General features: G+C 41.8%; 1 protein-coding gene across 6 annotated transcripts in view; it reads left to right on the top strand.

Moving 5' to 3' along the window:
* Nucleotides 1–390: 390 nt before the first annotated feature.
* traf3 (TNF receptor associated factor 3) overlaps nt 391–21243 on the top strand; it is a 105721-nt gene continuing 84868 nt past the window's right edge. For 2 of the 6 annotated variants that reach the window (XM_008115748.3, XM_062968503.1), the window contains exons 1-2: nt 1434–3530; nt 4038–4096. The gene's annotated coding sequence lies outside the window, so the exon portion shown is untranslated. Of the gene's footprint in view, nt 841–1433; nt 3531–4037; nt 4097–21243 lie in introns of those variants that run through there. The other 4 variants (XM_062968502.1, XM_062968499.1, XM_062968500.1 and 1 more) reach the window with 4 other exon arrangements.

The following is a 21243-nucleotide window of genomic DNA, read 5'->3' on the forward strand; positions in this document are numbered from 1 at the left end:
CTCTCCTGACGTTTCGCCCACATCTATGGCAGGCATCCTCAGAGGTTGTGAGTTTGCGAGTTCTTACATGGGAGAATGGTGTTGGGCTGCCTGGCCCTTGCGGTCTTTTCCAACTCGAGGATCCTCTGAGGCTATTTTCCAGGGGGAAAGTCCCTGGGTTTTCAAGGGCTGTTGATGCTGAGGAGGCCAGCGGGGCCTTGAGGTCTCTCTCTCTCCTTCCTAGGGTCGCCATAGGTCAGTCCACAAAAGCAGCAGCAGCAGCAACAACCTCTGAAGCCCCTTGGTTATGAGCCCCGCTGCTGGCGAGGAAGGGAAGGGTTTGAAAAGGCAAGGCAGGGAGCGCGCGCGAGAAAGGCGGGCAGGCGGGCGGGCGGGCGCGCGAGGGGCGGGCAGTCTCCGGGCCCTGCTGCTCCACCTCCTTTGGAGCCAGACGGAGGGCTGAGCCGCAGAAAGCGCCGGCCAGGGCGAGGAAGAGGAGGGCGAGGAGGGAGAGAGAGAGAGAGAGAGAGAGAGAGGGAGGAGAGAAAGAGAGAGAGAAAGAGGAGGCACCGGCGGCGGCGGGGATTTCCAGCCTGGGCTGCGGGAGGGCGGGAGAGGAAGTGCGGGGCGGGGTCGGAGGGGCAGCGCACCAGGGACTTTCCAAGCCGGGGCCAAAGCAAGGCGGCGAAGGCGAAGCGAGGCAGCGGCGGCGGCGTCGTGGGGCTTGGAGCGGCTGCGGGGCGCTTTGGAGGCGGCGGTGCCGGAGGAGAAGGAGGCGAGGGCGGAGGAGGAGGAGGAGGAGGAGGCCGGCGAGGAACCCCTCTCTCCCCCTTCCCCTCCTTTCTTTCCCCCAAAGGAAGAGTTAAGTCCGGGAGGGAGACCGTTTTGGGGGAGGGATTGGAACAAAACGCTGCCTGTTTCTTCCCCAAGGCTGGTGGGGAAAATGCACCTTCTCAAAAAACCTGTATGTGTTGTATGTATGTGTGTGTGTGTGTGGTGCACATTTACGCATTCCTGCATTTCTTGGCCCGGGAAGGGAGGTGTGTGTCTGGTGCGTAATTACGCATTTCTTGCATTTTGCTGCTGGCTGGAGAATGGCTTTGGATTGAGAGAGAGAGAGAGGAATAGGTGGGCTGAATGGAGGGGTTGCATTATTTAGAGTGATTAATAATGCTATTTGCTGGGGAGGTGTGTGTGCTGTGCGTATTTGCACACGCCTGTATCTGTTGGATGGCTGCTGTTGGCATTGCAAGCTGGAGATTGCTTCTGGAGGGGATGGCTGGGTTGCATGAAGGGGCTCAGGCTGTGTGTTATATTATTACTACTGTTATTATATTATTTGGAGGGGGAAGAGGTGTGTGTGGTGCGCAATTACGCATTGCATTTGTTGCTGGCTGCTGTTGGCACTGTTAGCTGGAAACTGGCATTGGAGGAGGAGGTGGGAGGAATGTGAGGTGCATTACTATCATTACAGTAGAGTCTCGCTTATCCAACATAAACGGGCCGGCAGAACGTTGGATAAGCGAATATGTTGGATATGTAAGGTGAGATTAAGGAGAAGCCCACTAAACATCAAATGCAAGGTGAGATTAAGGAGAAGCCCACTAAACATCAAATTAGGTTATGATTTTACAAATTAAGCACCAAAACATCATGTTATACAACAAATTTGACCGAAAAAGTAGTTCAGTATGCAGTAATGCTACGTAGTAATTACTGTATTTGCGAATTTAGCACCAAAATATCACGATGTATTGAAAACATTGACTACAAAAATGCGTTGGATGATCCAGAACGTTGGATAAGCGAATGTTGGATAAGTGAGACTCTACTGTACTATTATTAGAGTTGCTGCGAGCTTTATGGGCTGTATGGCCATATTCTAGAAGCACTCTCTCCTGTCGTTTCTCCCACATCTATAGCAGGCATCCTCAGGTTGTGAGGTCTGTTGGAAACCAGGCAAGGGAGGTTTATATATCTGTGGAAGGTCCAGGATGGGAGAAATAACTCCTATCTGTTGGAGGCTAATGTGAATGCTGCAATTAATCACTTTGATTAGCATTGAAAAGCCATGCAGTTTCAAGGCCTGGCTGATTCCTGCTTGGGGGAATCCTTTGCTAGGAGATGTTAGCTGACCCTGATTGTTTCCTGTCTGGAATTCCCGTTTTCTGAGTGTTCTTTATTCATTGTCCTGATTTAATAGGTTTTTTTTAAAAAAAATACTGGTGCCAGATTTTGTTCATTTTCATGGTTTTCTGCTTTCTGTTGAAATTGTCCACATGCTTGCAGATTTCACTGGCTTCTCTGTGTAGTTGTGAGAGTGGTCCAGCACTTCTGTGTCGTCAAATAATATGCTGTGTCCAGATTGGTCCATCAAGTGCTCTGCTGTGGCCGACTTTTCAGCCAGGCCTTGAAGCTGCAAGGCTTTTCAATGCTAACCAAGGTGATTAATTACGGCATTCACACTTTCCTCCAACAGGCAAGAGTTCTTGCTCCCACCCTGGACCTTCCACAGATACATAAACCTCCCTTGCTTAGTTTCCAACAGATCTCACAACCTCTGAAGATGCCTGCCACAGATGTGGGCGAAATGTCAGGAGAGTAATGCTTCTGGAACATGGCCATACAGCCCGGAAAACTCACAGCAACCCAGTGGTTCTGGCCATGAAAGCCTTCACAACATTATTGATCTTATTTGGAGGGGGACGAGGTGTGTGGTGCGTAATTATGCATTTCATTTGTTTCTGGCTGCTGTTGCCACTGTTAGTTGGAGACTGGCATTGGAGAAGGAGGTGGGTGGAATGGATCATCTAGGTTGGCTCAGGCTGTGAATTGCATTACTATTATTACTATTATATTTATTTGGATCCTGCTTTCATCTCTAGGATGAGAAGCAAAGTTGCATGGAGAGGCTCAGGCTCTGTGTGTTTGTGTGTGTGAGAGGGGGGGGGGGGGTTTGGAGCCATGACTGCTGCAGGAGGTGTGCCATCCATCGTTGCCTTGAAGTCATGTCTTGGAGAGAAGGGGCTGTGATAAAAAATATATATAAGGGGTTGTCTCCTTGTCCTCATGAGGAAGGGGATACAAACCCAGAGAGAGGTCCTCAGGCTCCTGCCAGCTTGTGTGTCCATTTGGAAAGACCAGCAGGGGAAAGGGGTTGGTGCTAGTGCTGGTATTCGCCTCTGTGTGCTTATTTGTGGTCCAAGAATGTGTGGGACCCCCCTTTTCTCCCCATGTCGTGACTCTGCGCAGCTGCTTGCCCCTGCTTGCCTTTGCTGCCCCTCCACGCTTTTGGCTCTTGCTGCTCTGCCATGGCTTCAGTTCCTTGCTGGGGCTGCTGGGGCTCCTCATGCTCCCCTTGCCTCCCTTGTGGCTGCTGGTGCTGGGAGGTGACTGCTTTGCCTTAGTCTCAAGGCTGTTGCTGCTTTTTCTCCCCCCTCGCCTCTGCTTAAAAAACCTTCCTGCTTTAAGAGACAGAAGATCTTGCAAGACCAAACACACACAGGCACAAACCACCCACCCCTCCAGGTGTTGGAGCGTGGAGCTGCTCTGTAAGTCTTTCCGAGACAGAAATGTTGAGGTCTTGTGTCTGTCTGTGGCTGGGGTTGGCTAAGGGAAGCATGCTTTTCCTTTTCATGCTGTGCTGAAAAGGTGTCTTTGCATGCATCTGTGTGTGTGTGTTGTGTGTGTTTGAATGCAGAAATGCTCTCCCTAATTCCTAGCTCCCTCCATATGCAGTCAGTGTGGGCGGAGGGTCGGTTTTAAAGGGGAAGTGTCTGGTCTGGAAGCATATTTGGTGGGGGGTGGGCTGCTTTATTCACTTGTGGAAAACTCTCTTTCATGGTATCAACTTGGCATGTTCCAAAAGCTTGTTTTGCTTGTGAGTGCATGGATGCACGAACAGGTTACATTTTCCCCCATTTCGCTCCATGATAGCTGTGTAAGACAAGGAGTGTTGCGGGTAAAGTATAGGGATGGATGTAGGATAAATATAATGTAGGTTTAGCCATACTGAGAAAACCTTTTGTTTTTCTATTGTATTGTTTATTTTTTCATAGGGATAGGATTGTAGCTGGTCCAGAAGAAGGAGGAGGTTGCTAAAGGGAGCCGCAAGAAGGTAGTACGGCCTTATATTACAAATTTGTTTGCTGCTGTAACCCATCCTGCTTTTAGATGTGCATGCATGGTTGTATTACATCTAGAATGTTGATCCATCTACCGTGCTGTCATGTTGCATTGCTGTCAAAGGGAATTGCTTTAAAAGTTTACACTGAGTCATTCTACTGCAGATAAATCTATTAATTGTTAAAACTGCAACTGCTGTTTAAGCAATAAATAAATGTTTTTATTTGGTTGGTGTATTTGTTCATTCTTAATGAAGCAGGCAGGGAAGCTGCAAATGGATTGGTTGCAAAGATGCATATTTAGATAATGCTAAAGGTATAGTTGAACTGAAAAAAATAATACTGCTGCTTGCCATTCTGGTCATGCCTCAGTACTGGGATATTGCCTGTATGTGATTTGAATCGATTACATAAATTTCTGTCTTTTCAAGTCGCCTAAATCTATTACCACATCTTGTGTAGCGGCAAATTAGATAGAATGTAGAATGCATTGTATGTTTGGGATATTGTTCATTTGCGTAGTGGAGGAGGGGAGAACAGTTGTTGATCTGTAGTGAAAACTGTATCTTGCTCATCCTTATCGGTGCTGTGTTTGTGGAATGTACTATTCAACTCAATTCTGCCTGTTACTGACCTCATTGATTGTATTTTTATTGATATCTTGGAAGTTAGGATTTCACCAATCCTAATGTATGTCCATAAAAGGGAGATAAGTCTTTCTGGCTTATGCTATTGAATACAGTAGCATGAATGGTTTTGAACATGGATTCTGTCACTGGCTATATAGTAAAAATGTTCATCTGAATAGGTACTGGTTGTACATGGACAACAAATGGTTTCATCTTTGTTTGCTAGATCTTTAAGTTTATTTTTCCATCAAGTAGACGTTTCTGTTTCATTGTGGAGGTATAGTTGATGGCTTTGAAACATGATTTGTTTTTTCTATTTAAAAACAAACAAGGTAGTTTTGCAAAGTTATGTTCTGGTTTGAAACATCGGTGGCTAAAATGTACCCATGTGCATTACAGCATAGAGTGCTTATGGCAAAGATGTTCTACGTATGAGGCAACATTACTTTCATGTCTGAATGTGTGATTCCATGATCGTGCTGGGAAGCCCCTGAAAGTACCGGCTAATAATGGAAACAGTGATCTTGCTTGAGGTTAGGCAGCCAAAAGTTATCTTTGTACATAGGTTTTTGCATATGCTATTCAACGTCAAGTTGTACCAAAGCTATATCAGTTTGGTATGTCTGCTAAAGGCATATTACTGAATTGCATCTTGGTTGAATGTACTGCTTGCTACTGAGGCTAATGTATATAATCCTCGTGGGAATTAACCCTAAACTGATTGGGTGCTGAACGATATTAAAAGCCATGGTTTTTCCTGGAATCCAATCTGTAAGAAAATGATATTTCATGGCAGTTTGATGCAAAAATTCTAAGGGTGGATCAGGAGGGCAATTTTCAATGTTCCGAAGGAGGCATTAGAGTCCACAGAAACGCATGCATTAGCGTCATTTCGTTTCCAATGGATATGGAATGTGTCACCAGGCTAAAAGCAAGAACTTTGTGGTTTTTCCCCGGATGCAGTGTGTGCACTCAAGCCTGATCCTATTCCGCCAAAGATCTAGTCCAGAACCCTGTTCCACAGAGTGACAAACCAGATGCATGTGTGAGATCCACAAGCAGAACAAGACGGCAGGAGCCCTTTCTTGCTCTTGTTCCCCAGCAACCAGTGTTCATGATCTTGCTGCCTCTGATCCTGGAGGTCGTATGAAGCTGTCATGATGGCTGGAAGTCATGAATAAAGCCATATCTTCCATGAATTTGTTTGTAGACATTGGCGAATAAAGGCAAAGGTGTTGAATTCCAGATTTTTCACAGAAAGAAAGCATGTGTGATTATGAGAATTCAGGCTATCTGGATATCATGTGAGCTCAGCATTTGTATCCAAATGTACACAGATGGTTTCTACATTGCAGTATAGACAAATGAAGTATGATGAACAGAAACAGCACGCTAAGCATTGGTGGCAATAGGTTGCACTGATCAAAATATGCACATTGAAGTTGCCCATCAGAATATGCTCTTAAGAATTTTGGTTTTAGTTCATTTATTTTTTAAGTTGGATACTTGGATTACAGCTGTTCAGAAAATCAGTGCTAGCTTGTGTAAGTGACAAAGAACATGATTAGCTGATTTTGTAATTTAGCTCCTCAAAACTTGAACCTAACACTTCTTCAAGGGGTCCTATATTGCAAAAAGAGCAGAACAATCAGTTCCCACTTTTATGACAGATTTTATTGGGCCTGTTTCTCATTGAGTATAAAATGAGGATATTGTCCTCATTTTTATATGTATGGCAATGGCAGCAAGAATGCACTTGTTCTGTCTCCAGACCCAGTGGGCAATCACATATGGGCACAATATTCGCATAAGGCCCATTTGTGTGAAGTGTGTGGCATACATGGCTTAAATACCCCCAAACCACAGATCTTATCTGATTTTGGAAGTTATGTCAGCCCAAGTTAGTACTTGAATGGGAAACCATCAATGAATATCAAGTGCAGTAGGCTTTAGTTTGGAGGGGGAAAGCTAGCAAAATCACCTTGCGTATTCCTTGCCTAAGTAAATCCTTTGAAATGAATGGACTTGCCATAAGTGACTTGAAGGCACACATTCCCATATAGTCCTCAGTTGTGTTGCCAACTGGAACTTTATAGAGCTTTAAGCAAATATTCCCAGCTGTGGACATCCAGTGGGCCTATAAGTATGAATTTGCTATGCTTGTTATGCCTATGTTTTTCTGGTACTGTAGTTGAATTAGTTTGAACCAACTTGTGCCTGATGAGAACTATAGATTTTTAGTTAACCTGTGTAGTGTACCTTCAGGATTTCTTCTACAGCCAAATGATTATTCTTTAATTTGAGGAGTTTCCTCACAGGAAAATGTAACACATTTCAATCTTTTGGTAAGAAAGAGTCAAAGGAATATACAATGTTTTGTATTTCAAATTGACAGAAATCTATACATGACTGGTAGACAAGAACATGGAATACCACTTTAATGGAAAAGGTGCCTGGAAGGCATCGGAGATAAGACATTTTCTGGGATATATGGTTCTCTTTCATTCATCCTATACACAGTATGGTCAAGCTGAAGGACCAACAGATTCATATTCTCTATTCTGGAAAGGTATCTGCGGAAGATAGAAGAATCAATGCAATTTAATATCACATTACCTGTCATGATTCAGTGATATGGAATCCTTGGATATACAGTTTGGAGAGGCACCAGCACCCTTTGCAGACAACGGTTAAGACCTTGTGACACTACAGCTCCCATGATTTCATAATCTTGAGCCATGGGAGTTAAAGTGGTGTCAAACTGTATTGATTCTATAATATCAAATGCATCTCAAATTTCCATATCTCATTTTTAATCATAGACCACTGGTTCTCAACCTGTGGGTCCCCAGATGTTTTGGCCTACAGCTCCCAGAAATCCCAGCCAGTTTACCAGCTCATAGGATTTCTGGGAGTTGAAGACGAAAACATCTGGAGACCCACAGGTTGAGAACTACTGCCTTTGACTATACTGCTGAATCTTTTGTTTTTGAAACAAGACTTGTATTAACTTAAAAAATAGAAAACAATGTATTAACTTCTTTGGATAAAATATGTTGTGTTTTTGTTTTAAATATGTGCAGATACTGCAACTAGTTGTAGTAAAACCAGGCAGGAATGTACATAGTTATGTCTATGATCCATGGCTCAGTGCTATGGAATCATGGTAATTTTCCAAGGCCTTTTGCTTTTTCTTCCCAAGAGTGCCGGTGCCTTTACAAACTCAAGCGCCCAGGATTCCATAGCATTGAGCATGGCAGTTAATGTGGTGCTGACCTGCATTAATTCTACAGTGTAGATGCAGCCTAAGATAACCAATGTCTATCTTGTTTAGTGAAGTAGCTCTTGATGACCATTTGTTTTGCAGGAAGACAGCTCTACCTGGGATTCTGAAGGTGTCCTACAGAAGCCTAAGTTGTTTTGCAAATGAACTTGCTATTAAGTCCTGAATCTACTGATATATTGTGGTCATTCTCTACACAAACGTAACATTGTTACTCTGATAAAGGCCTGTGCTGTGCTTGGGCAGCACTGTACTTTGTGTTTATAACTCCACCCCTTAGTGGAAAGTCTTATGCACCTTGTCATCATATGATGCTGCATGATGGGAAGGGGTATTTGTCACAGTGGAATTCTTTTTGGCTTTCCTTATCCGTGGTTTTTTAAAAACTGGATCCACAAGGAAAAGGAAAGCAAAAAAAAAATCCACTATGACAAATACCTCTTCCTATCATGCAGCATCATTTTTTTTTTAAAAAAACTCTGAAATCTTGCTTCATTCATGACTAGCAAGTGTATTCACATATTGCTGTGTAAGCTTTTGAAATCTGAAGGTGAGTGGGTGGATCATCTCATTTGTGTTAATTTTAACTTGCTTCATCCCTAATAATTAGGATTTGTTGTTTATTCGTTCAGTCACTTCTGACTCTTTGTGACTTCATGGACCAACCCACGTCAGAGCTTCCTTTCGGCGGTCACCGCCCCCAGTTCCTTCAAGGTCAAGCCAGTCACTTCAAGGATACCATCCATCCAGCTTGCCCTTGGTCGGCCCCTCTTCCTTTTTCCTTCCATTTTCCCCCACATCATGATATTTTCCAAGCCTTCCTGTCTTCTCATGATGTGACCAAAATACTTCATCTTTGCTTCTAATATCCTTCCCTCCGGTGAGCAACCGGGCATTATTTCCTGGAGGATGGACTACTTGGATCTTCTTGCGGTCCAAGGCACTCTCAGGATTTTCCTCCAACACCACAGTTCAAAAGTATCTATCTTCCTTTGCTCAGCCTTCCTTATGGTCCAGTTCTCACATCCATAGGTTACTATGGGGAATACCATTACTTTAACTATGCAGACCTTCATCGCCAGTGTGATGTCTCTACTCTTCACTATTTTATTGAGGTTGGCCATTGCTGTCCTCCCAAGAAGCAAACCTCTTCTGATTTCCTGGCTGCAGTCTGCATCTACAGTGATCTTCGCACCTAGAAATACAAAGTCTGTCACTGCCTCCATATTTTCTCCCTCTATTTGCCAGTTATCAATCAGTCTGGTTGCCATAATCTTGGTTTTTTTTTATGTTTAATTGCAGCCCGGCTTTTGCGCTTTCTTCTTTCACCTTGGTGATAAGGCTCCTCAGCTCCTCCTCACTTTCAGCCATCAAACTGGTATCATCTGCATATCTAAGGTTGTTAATGTTTCTTCCAGCAATTTTAACTCCAGCCTTGGATTCGTCAAGCCCTGCACGTCGCATGATGTGTTCTGCATACAAGTTGAATAGGTAGGGTGAGAGTATACAGCCCTGCCGTACTCCTTTCCCAATCTTGAACCAGTCTGTTGTTCCGTGGTCTGTTCTTACTGTGGCTACTTGGTCTTTATACATATTTGTCAGGAGGCAGACAAGGTGACTTGGCATCCCCATACCACCAAGAACTTGCCACAATTTATTATGATCCACACATTTGAAGGCTTTAGAATAATCAATAAAGCAGAAATTAGGATGAGTTACAGCAATTTCAATTTTCTTTCTCTGTACCTTGAATTGGACATACAACCCAATATAATTTTTCAGTCCACATCTGAAATGCAAAACCATTCTGGTTTTTGTGAATTCTTATTTTTTCTAGATTATTCTAGTTTACTAGTTTTATCTCTTGCAAATCATCCTGGGTTAAATGTCAATCCATTTTTAGGTTGTGACCTACAGGTTGAGGTTTACTTCTCTCTAAATGGCCTTTAAGGAGTCAGTATAGGCAAAGTCATGCTGTGACCATTGCAGTAAAAGTAACCTGTAGAAATATTGTCATTTAGTCAGTTCTTCATGAAAATTACTTCTGAAACACAACATCACATTTGCTCCCTTCTTACCTGATAGAACTGATAATAAAGTCTACCTTTATGTCATTTATTAATATTTTTAATTTATGTACCACCTTTCTTACAAAGGTGGGTTACAAAAATAAGTTTAAAAACATATCCTGCCCAATGTAAAACAATTAAAATCATATATAATCATCCCTCTATATTTACTGGCTTTTTTAAAATGTCAGGAGCGACTTGAGAAACTGCAAGTCGCTTCTGGTGTGAAAGAATTGGCTGTCTGCAAGGACGTTGCCCAGGGGACATTGCCCAGATGTTTGATGTTCTACCATCCTGTGGGAGGCTTCTCTTATGTCCCTGCATGGGGAGCTGGAGCTGACCGAATGAGCTCATCATGCTCTCCCCGGCTTCAAATCGTTGGTTAGTGCCACCAGGGGCTGGTGTTAGGGGCACAGGACCACAAGAGTGAAAAACTGTGAAGAAATTTCTGAGTTTTTTAAATCTGAGATAACACTTATCTAGCTATTTCTAGGTTCCTCCAGCATGGCTTTATGGTCAACTTCTGCTGGAAGCTAGCCATAGAATCACATTAGAGACGTAGAGCAGTGGTTCTCAACCTGTGGGTCCCAGATGTTTTGGCTTTCAGCTCTCAGAAATCCTAACACTTGGTAGACTAGCTGGGATTTCTGGGAGTTACAAGTCAAAACACTTGGGAACCCACAGGTTGAGAACCACTGACTTAGAGAGTCCTAATTTCTCTAGAAATCTCTTGATTTCCAGCATGACTAGAGGAAGTTGACTGTAGAATCATTCTAGAGAAGATAGACATTCCTAGGAAAAAGATTTTTAATCAAATCCCCCCGAAGCCCAAACTGGAAATGTGGAGGGATGGCTGTAATCATTTTAAAATCATTTGAAAACATAAAAAGATTAAAAGATATGTCAGACATGCCCAATGAAAAGAATGCTTATGCATCAAAAGCTTGCTTAAATAAAAATTGAACCAGGCACTGAGAAGGCTCTCCCTTGTCTCCTCACCAAGGAAGCCTGTGCGAATGATGGGACTAAAGCTAGATCTACACTGCTATATACTTCAGCTTCTGATCCCAGATTATCTGCTTTGAACTGGATTACGATATATGAATCTACTTCCATATAATCCAGTTCAAAGCAGATAATCTGGGATCAGAAACTGGATTAGTGTAGAAGCGGCCTGAGAGAAAGCCTTCCCCATGTAGATTCTGGCAGGTTGGGATAGGGAGGTAAGGTATCTGTATACTGTCAGACGGGCCATGAGGAAGATGCGTCAAGCCAACCCTGGCCGGGTCCGCCTTCCACCTGGAAACCGATGCCCTCATAATGGAAGAACATGCGGGTCAAGAATAGGGCTCAACAGTCATCTACATATCCACCGCCAAGACACTACACTTGGAAGGCCATCATACTCGGACAAGAGATCGCTTAAAGGAAATCAGACTATTCCTCCCTATACTAGATAGTCTGGACCTAAACCATATCCTGGAACTAACAAAGTGCAGATAGATCCTAAAGAACTAGTGATGCTATCTAAAGAGAGTGGAAGTGAGTCCAATAATTAATACCCAGCTTGGGGTATTTGGAAAGTTAGTTTTAGATGCCATATTATTGGAATGAAAGAACTGGATTCGCTTCCGCCCCAGCATATTAATATTAATATTCATTCTTTGAAATGAACTAATGCTGATGCTGAAGCATTGGTTCATTTAAAGACTTCTTTCTTCCAGCAAGCTATCTGCAAACTATATTGTACTACATTAAAACCAACATAATTGTAAGGCAGAATAAAAGTGACACAGGGAGATAAGTATGGAAAAAGGAAGAGCATTCGCTACTTGTTAACCCTTTTGATAAAAGCCCTACAGAAGTACAAGACTTTGCCTTTGTCTAAACCCATCAAAGGCAAAGATACTTCTTAACCATGTACCTGTCTCATCCAATATCATGTATGTCCTTTAAACCACATCGGAAAGAGGATGAAAACTCGCACAGAAGTCTCTGAGGAAGACAACCATCTATAACTCAGGATAAAAAGAAGCAGAAGTGCTTCAGTCTTTCAGGTACTTTCTATATCCCATAACTCATTATCATGGTCAGTCTTTTGTGGCAAAGTACCCAATTACTCTGGGTCTAAATGCCTTAAGGGCACTAGATACTATTTGACCTTAGAAGCTAGACAGCTCAACCCTGCTTAGTACTTGGATGGGAGACCACCAACACTGACCTGGTGCTGTAGGCTATGTTTCAGAGGAAAGAATTGGCAAAACTATTTTTGAGTTTTCCTTGCCTAAGAGAACCCTTTGAAATGTATGGGTCACCATAAGTTGACAAGTGATCTGAAGGCACAAGCACACACTCTTCCTACATGAACTTTTCAGAGAAAAATGTGGAGGTAGCTGAGAAATAAAGAGGAAATTTTCTCCAAAACTAACACAGCATTCAACTTTCAAGGTGATTTGGTTTTCATTCTTGCAGTAAGAAACAAACAAATAGCTGAAGCCAGATTGCGCTCATTTGAAATTAATGTCTGGATTAATTAATATGGATCCTCCAGAATATCAGCAGACCTTGAACTTGTCTGTTTCTGAAGAGCTTCCTCTACACTGACTGTATTAAATATGGCATATCCCAATTAAGATGATTATGAGAAAAGCATCAAAGATGGTCCTCTCTTCAAACACTGAAAGGGCAAGTTTGTCTTTTAAAGAACCCTTTCTTGCAGAGAAAGGCCAAAATTACAATATGAATTTACCCTCATTTTTAAAAGCTGGCACAGTTCTGCCTATTCTGTTGATGATTAAGATTGACAGTTATCAGCTTTTGTGGCATCAATTAAGAATAAAATTATCCAACATATGGTCATAAACCCTCTTATAATTCAGATTTGCAAAAACGGATCCCAAAATTTTCATATGATTCCTGTCTTTTCTGAGGCTGCGTTTGAATTCCGAATATGAACTTATACTGTATGCATTCGTTTGGTTATTGTCAGTCATAGAATCGTAGAATAATAGAGTTGGAAGAGACCATATGGGCCATCTAGTCCAATCCCCTGCCATGCAGGAAAAGCATGCTGTCAATAAACCATTTTTCAAAAACTCAGAGTTCTTTGCTGAACCAAGAAGGTGGTATAGAGGTAGAGATGGGTCTTCTCAGTGCTGTCTTGGACAAGGTCTGATATGGTTTGGAAAAAATGGGAAGGCAGATAGTCCAGTGGACATCTCCTTTTAAGGATGTTGACCAAAATATTAACAAGCTTTAACTGGAAAAGGTATTGTCTTTTCATGTGACACCAGTAGTGTTACCTGGTGTCCAGAGGTGACACTAATGTTCACAATAACATGAGCATCTATAATCTTGTTCCTTTGCATTCCATATATACATTTCTACTGTCTTTGCCTGATGAAGAAGTCTGTGAACTTCAAAAAGGCATAACTGCAGTTACGATTTTCAGATGTAATGTAGTAGTTTGAACATTGGGTTCCAACTCATGGGAAGGCATTGGCTAACCTTGGGAGAGTCACATCATATGTTCAACTTGGGGCCGCCAATAGTTGGAAATGATGGAAGGCACAAAAAAACAAACAAACACCTCTCCCCTGGTACAGTCTTTGAATTTGAGAGAGGAAGTAAAGTGAAGAAGAAGGATGATAACATTTTAGGCAACCAAACAAGAAGCTTCAAGTATGATCCAGTTTCAAGTATTCAAAGGAGAGAAAAAATGAAATAAAGGAGATGGTTGACAGATACTACCCGGTAAATAGGAGACTTCCGTTGTGTTGCAATACATCCTTTGTGGAGCAATAGCTGAATTTTTTCTCGCTTTGTGCATTTCATAGAGTTGTACACTATAGAACAATGTGTACCCCAAGGCTGTTTTTTCAGCCCTCAGTCATTTCCTCCAGTTCACCCTTAGATTGCACCTTTCCTGACAAATTTCTGTTTGTGTGTATATTGCCTTTCTTGGAAACCTGGAGTGGTTACATGCCTTTTAAATAGATCATAGCTCTTTTCCCCTTGATTAACATAAAGTAACCGGTTTTGCATAATCAGAACTGAATGTCAGGTTACATTTGTTTTTGTGTTTTTAATGTAGGGCTTTTTGCAAATTGCATGGCCCTCAGTTCAATCATTGCCAACCCTTATTTAAAGATATCTTGGAGAAGATTGCTTCTTTTAATGCAGCGGGTCTTTGGTATCTGCTGGGCTTTGGTTCCAGAACCACCAGTAGATAAAATATCTGTTGGTGTGCAAATCCTATTATATACAGCCATATATAAAAATGGTGTGCCATATATAAAATGGCAAAATCATTTGTTTTTGAATATATTAACATTTTCAAACCATAGTTAGTTGAATCCATGAATGAAGAATCTGTATATACTGAGGGTCAGCTGTGCTTGGAATTGCTATCTGTAGATTTCTTTTAAGACCACAATCTTAAATTGGCATCCATATTTCAAAAATATTTGACACCAAAATGGAACTGAAGTAAATGAAATGAGAAATTGAGCCCACGGGCCGTCCTGTCTGATAGCACTAAAGAGAAGAAGGTTTTTTGTGTGTGTCAGGAGCGACTTGAGAAACTGCAAGTTGCTTCTGGTGTGAGAGAATTGCCCGTCTGCAAGGATGTTGCCCAGGGGACATTGCCCGGATGTTTTTTTTTTTTTATGTTTTTACTATCCTTGTGGGAGGCTTCTCTCATGTCCCCGCATGGAACTGGAGCTGATAGAGGGAGCTCATCCGCACTCTCCCCGGGTTGGATTCGAACCTGGCAGCCTTCAGGTCAGCAACCCAACCTTCAAGTCACAAGGCTTTAAACCACTACACCACTGGATGTTATTCAAAGAAATGAAAGGAACACCAAGAATGACATGGAAACCAGGATAAAAAAACTGGGAGATGGTAAAAGTAACCAAAAAGTGACATCTTCCTGTTTTCAGAGAACAGTTTTCATAGTGTTTGGCCTTACTCAGAGAGGAGCTCTGATCTTATGCATTTTGCTACGGTTGTGACAGGAACTGAATTGGTGCTTTCTGGGATGGTGTTAGTGGTATAATTGGGTTAATGGCAATCATTCTGATGCAGCTGTTTGGTTATTAGACTAGGCCTCTGGGATATCAGGATTCAATCCCTGGTTAGCTATGGAAACCCATTGGGTGACGTTGGGCAAGTCATAGTCTCTTGATTTCAGAGGAAGGCAATGGCAAACCTACCCTGAACTAATTTTTGCCAGGAAATCCCATGATAGGCTTGCTCTAGTCAGACTAATAGCATGTAGGAGTGCAGCAGCAGCAGCAACAAATTGGGTTAATTGAACAATTTTCATTTTTATAAAAGCACATATTTTGATCCAATAAGTTATTAACAGTTTTCATTTTTGTTAGAATGCAAAGCCATTAATTTCTTTGTTGTTGCTCTTCCCTGCTGCTATATGCCAAGTGTGTGCTGGAACATGTAATTTCACTTAAAAGCTGCTCTGAAGTGGGACATAGTGCAACGTGAACATTTGTACCAATTCCTGCAATATTGCCATTCTTGCTATTGTATGTATCTTAACTTCTCTCCCGCTACTGTAGAAACTAGTAATGATCTCTGGATTCTTTGGTGGCCTTTGTCCTGGTCATAGCAAGAGGTAATAATCTCTCCAACTCTTCTTGGCCTTTACTGAAAGAGACTTTCCATCAAGAAAATAATTACAGAGTGGTATTCATGATTTTAGATTTTTAATGAGCCTGTTGCATGTTCATTGCTTTGAGTAAAAGTACTGTATATGGCTTAATGTTTTCACTATAGAAAGCTCACAATCGGAAAATGTGAATTAGCTGAGGCTTACAATCTGAGAAAACTGTCGAAGTTAAGACTGAGTAGAACCTTGTCTAATAGCTCTTTTGTTTTCTGAGAATTTTTTTAAAAAATCTTAGAGAGTAATTGCATTATGAAATCATCCATCTCTCGTCCTGAAGAAACAAGATTCAGTAGAACATTTATCATTCTGAGAAACTATCACTGGCTATTGTTGATTTGCTTTGTGTTAGAGCCATTTTTAAATACAGCTAGAAGAAGGATCTTTGGAGACAGTCTCTGCAACTGGTTCAACATTGGTTGGAAATGTATATGAGGGTCAAAGCTAATAAACACGGAAGAGTCTAAGAATTTGAGACTTGTCAAACTCAGAAGGTCAATACAGACTATACCATAGGGCCTTTCCAGTTACATTTTATGTGCCATGGCTGTGTCTTGTGGAATTCTGGGCTTTGTAATTTGGCGAAGTAAAGCTCTCTGATCAAGGAATCTAAATCGCTGTCTGTAAACTGCAAACACTTAAAGGCTGCAAATGTTTTAGAATTTCACATTTTGAATCTCTCAGTGTTTCTGTAAAATAATGCCATGATGTCACTAGCGTGATGTGAGGTGGTGTGGATTACTCTGGGTGACACGTTCAGAGAGGGTGAAGGTGTCCAAAATATATGAAATTGTGCCCTTTTCCAGTACAGATTGCCTCTTTAAAGCTCTTTTGCAAAGTCCCTGCATGTACATTGTTCTCCTTGATGCCTGTTAGCTCCCTTTGCACTCCATAGCCCAACTAGAAAAAGGTCCTCTGGGGCTCAGATGTTATAGTAGATAAAGGTTTTCCACTGACATTAAGTCTAGTTGTGTCTGACTCTGGGAGTTGGTGCTCATCTCCATTTCTAAGCTGAAGAGCCAGTGTTGTTCATAGACACCTCCAAGGTCATGTGGCCGGCATGACTGCATGGAGCAGCATTACCTTCCCACCAGAGTGGTACCTATTGATCTACTCACATTTGCATGTTTTCAAACTGCTAGATTGGCAGAAGCTGGGGCTAACAGCAGGAGCTCACTCCGAATTCGAACCGCTGACCTTTCAGTTAGCAAGTTCAACAGCTCAGCACTTTAATCCTCTGCGCCACTTGGAGCTCATGCTGTGGAGCATCATAATAAAGACCTCGTTCTTGATTCCTTCTTCTATCTGCCCCTCCTGCTCTTCCCTTCCATTTGTTGATAGTTGCCAGGGCAAAAGAGTGCTACAGAGAGGGGTGTACAACGTGGGTAGGGGTGATGTGAGGCCCATTATATCAGCTGCTGATTTGGAGTGCAGTGAGAAAGGCCTTTCTGCAAATGGCATTGTATCCCCTCACCTTGATCCTAAAGTGTGGATTTAGATAAAACTTTCACATGCTTGAAATTAGAGGCTGGTGCACACCAGGTTTCCAAATGTGCAGAAAATGTAATACATCTTCCAAGTTGATATACCACCTTCACTTCAGAGCATTTTTTTCCTGCATAGTGGTTTATTTTAGTATGTCCACTCTGGCCCATTATATCAGTGATTTGAAGTTCTTCAGTTGGGTGCCTGAAGTAATGTTTGCATTGAATTCTTTGACAAAAACAAGGCAATGTAGTTTTTAGCAGATTAAAGGCAGCTACTGTGGCTGGGAAACACTATTCATTACTGAAAAGCAGAACTCGGGCATTTATTATCCTATCCACATGGTAGCACACTTAAAGAAGTGAATGTGTGAAGAATTCAGTAAAGTGGTTATCAGGTAATTGAAAAGACTGAGTGAATCATTTGGGAGAAATGCTTTATCCTGTATGGTGAAGTTCCTTAGTAGAAATATTCATGGCAGTGAAGACAATGCTTCCAGTTCTAGCTGCAGAAGCAAGCACACAGGTGAATAGGGAAGATGTTAGTGCAGGAGTCTGGAAAACTGAAAACAGACAAATTCAGAGACTACTGTAGTCTCCATTTTTTTTGCCACATTGTTGAAAATATATTGAGCCTATAGGTCAGGGGTGTAAAACGCATTTTCACCGAGGACCACATCAGCCTCATGGTTCCCTTCAAAGGGCAGTTTTTTAAAATCGTAAGACTATATAAATGTAACTGTTTCCTTTGCATTGAAAGCCTTGCAAGCCTTGCATTTGGCACGTGTGTTGTAGGTGGTTGAATGAAAATGTGTAGCTTCTAGTTCTTTTAAATCGGTGCCTAGCATTGGAAGCTGGAAAATGAGTTTACTTTTCTGCTTAGCAGTAGGCTTGTGCATTTCAGTTGAACTTCTATTCATTTCTGCTGGCTGGATACTAGTAGACACCCATATCCATTTTTGTGCACCTCCCGAAAACAGGCGTGCAACTGGATGGAGTTTTCGGACTGCAGTCAATAAATACCGCTAGATCCAGTCCATTGGTGGCAATGGAGGGGGTTTCCCAGGGTCCTCTTCCCATCATTTTAGGCAATGGCATCATTTGTCCTTATATCCTTAATTAAGACCTGGATTAAAAAGTATTAGAGTTAAAATACCACTCTTTCTGCAGTCCTTTCCCTTTGGTCTGTAGAGGAGACCTGGGTTTAATGTTTCCCTAAAACTGTTTCTACTTTCTACTCTAGAGGAGACAGGCGGCAGCGCATGCTCTGTCTCCCTGCTTTCCCTACATGCAGCTTTCCATTAAGGTATTTTAAGGAGGCTGCACTACAGGCCCTGCCTGGCTTTCCCTCTCTAATGCCTTTTTACTTTGGGTTTAATGCTTCCTTAAAGCTGTTTCTACTTACTACTCTAGAGGAGACAGTTGGTAGTGTGTGCTCTCTCCCTAGACACAGCTTTCTATTAAGGCATTTTAAGGAAGCTTCCCACTGGGAAGGAAGAGCAATGACCTGGAGCTGTCCTCTGGGCTTCCTTTAAAAGGCCCTCTCTTTTCTCTTAATTTGCTTTTACACTGCAGGCCCATCTTTCTCCTTCGAGTTTAGTGCTTTCTTAAAGCTGTTTTTACTTTCTACTCTAGAGGACAGGTAACTAAATTTTCTGAGGTCAGGACGCAACAGTTATCCCAAATAGGGGAGGAGGAGCCGTGTCTGGCTACCACGTGGTCCCATTGTGCACGGGCCCTTGCCGTTACAGCTACCTTATAGAACAGAAGAAGCCGGTTTGGCCGAAGTAAAATAGCTAAAATGGATCTGTGCACAATACTACCTAGTACTTACACCTTGTCTGGCAAAGATAAAGACTTCATATTTCTTGCCAATTTCAATATACAATCTTTGTTTTGTTCCTTTGCCTAGGTTTATATTGTACCTTATTGCCAAAGCCTGAAGAGAGCTAACAGCAAATTTAAAAATAAAAATGCAAACACACTACAGCCAGTTAAAAATCAGCAAATTAAACCAAGAATAAAAGCAGCCAAGGGACACTCAAAGAGAATAACCAAAAACCAGAATAGCAATTAAATGCTTCTAGAACAATATGAATGTTTTTGAACATTAAAGGATGAGAATGACATTATTCCATCATCATGATAAACTTTCATTAGGTTTTGAAAGTTGTTATACAAATTGTTATGCACAGAGCTGGTTATAACCCATAAAGCCCTGTATAGCTCAAGTCCAGGTAATTTGAAGGGCCATATCTGCCTATATGCTTGTGTCCTGAGATCTTCTGTGAAGGTCCTTTCAGCTCTACGTATTTTAACTTTTCTAAGCTGTCTTGAGTTCCAGAATAGAAGGAGGAGGAGGAGGTGGTAAGGATGATTTATTACAGAATCAGTTCCACAATGCAGGTGCTACCATATATAGGTTTCCATAGATGGTGGTTATTTTCCCTAAAACATGTTGTGGGTTGTTGAGATTGTGTGCTTTCAAGTTGCTTTTTACTTATAGCAACCCTAAAGTGGGGTTTTCTAAGGCTGAGAGTGTATGACTTCACCAAGATCACACAGCGTGCTTCCATGGCCATGAGGAGGATCAGACCCTCATCTCCCAAGTCATAATCCAACATTAAACCACTACATTCTGGCAAAAAATTATTCTAATACTTACAGGAATTTCTAAATTAGACCCACTGAATCAATAGCTGAATTGTAAGTCAACAGTTATTCAGTCAACCCCACTAAGTTCAGTCCTGCACATTTATGGGTTTGACCTTTGTGAATGTTCTCTCTAGGAATCTCTAGGCCATCCAATGCAATTCTGTAGTCAGCTTCTGACAGAAGGTGGTCATAGAATCACTCTGAAGGACCTAGAGGTGTTCACTCAAAGTTTTCCCATTTCAATGTGGGTCCTGCGCCCCTAATGCCAGCTAAAGTGTAGGGTATTTAACAGGATCTATTCTGATTTGGACTACCAGTTAGATTTGAGTCTAGGTATGCATGAAAAATATGTCTGTAGAGCAAAATGTTGTTCTGTGGCCATGAAGCCTCTTTTAATCACAAACCACACGCTGTCCAAATTATCCCGTGCAAGAGTTTATTAAAAGCAGAGTATAATAAAAGCTGGATATATGAGAAGCAAGTAAACATACAAAAGGGAATCAAAGTTCAAAAGGTTATTTCAATAGACTCCAAAAGTACAAAAATCCATTCAAAGAAAGTCTTGAAAACAATTCCACTGAGATATTCAAAGACAAGGTACACAAATCCAATGCAGGCAATACTATGCCTCACAAGACTAGGATGTAGGAACAATGTGAAAACTTGAATACATGAATTCCATGGAACCGAGAGCTCTTCCCCTGAATGGAATGTTGCTTTCACAAAAATTATACTAACATGAACCACTTTCTCTAAGTCATTTAGAGGAGTGAATCTGTCTTAATTCTCTGTTTCCTCAATTCGAATCTCTTTGACCTCAACAGAAATTAGTTTCCCACATTTCCCTCAGTCTGAACTTCTGGCAAGTTCCCATGGAAATGGATATCACTTTCACCGTTCTCTTGGGAACTGCCAGGAGATTTGAAACCATCTCTCTCTGGGCCACTTCCAGTCTCCTCTGGGCCCCCTGAATCTCTCTCAGCATCCCCTTCCTCCTCATCTGAACACTCAGATTCTGACCAGGCCACAACACAAAGAAATTCCTTCCTGAACCAATTAACTTCTAGCTTTTCTGCTGTTATTTAATACTAGAATAGCACTAGTGCAGATTTTTACCATTTTAAGCACCTAGACTAAAAACCCCAATTATTTTGTTTTCCTGAATCAACTGTTACTGTAAGTTCCTTACCAGTTGTGCTACTCTTCAAATCTTGATTTCCAGTGCCTTGTTGGTGAACCATCCTTCACATGGAGACTTGGAGGATAATGGAAATGTAGATTTTTTTTTTTTCAGGACTAGAGCATCAGCTGAGTACCAATAGTCTCTAACTGAAATC

The sequence above is a fragment of the Anolis carolinensis genome, chromosome 1, assembly GCF_035594765.1.
Source record: "Anolis carolinensis isolate JA03-04 chromosome 1, rAnoCar3.1.pri, whole genome shotgun sequence".
Taxonomy (NCBI): domain Eukaryota; kingdom Metazoa; phylum Chordata; class Lepidosauria; order Squamata; family Dactyloidae; genus Anolis; species Anolis carolinensis.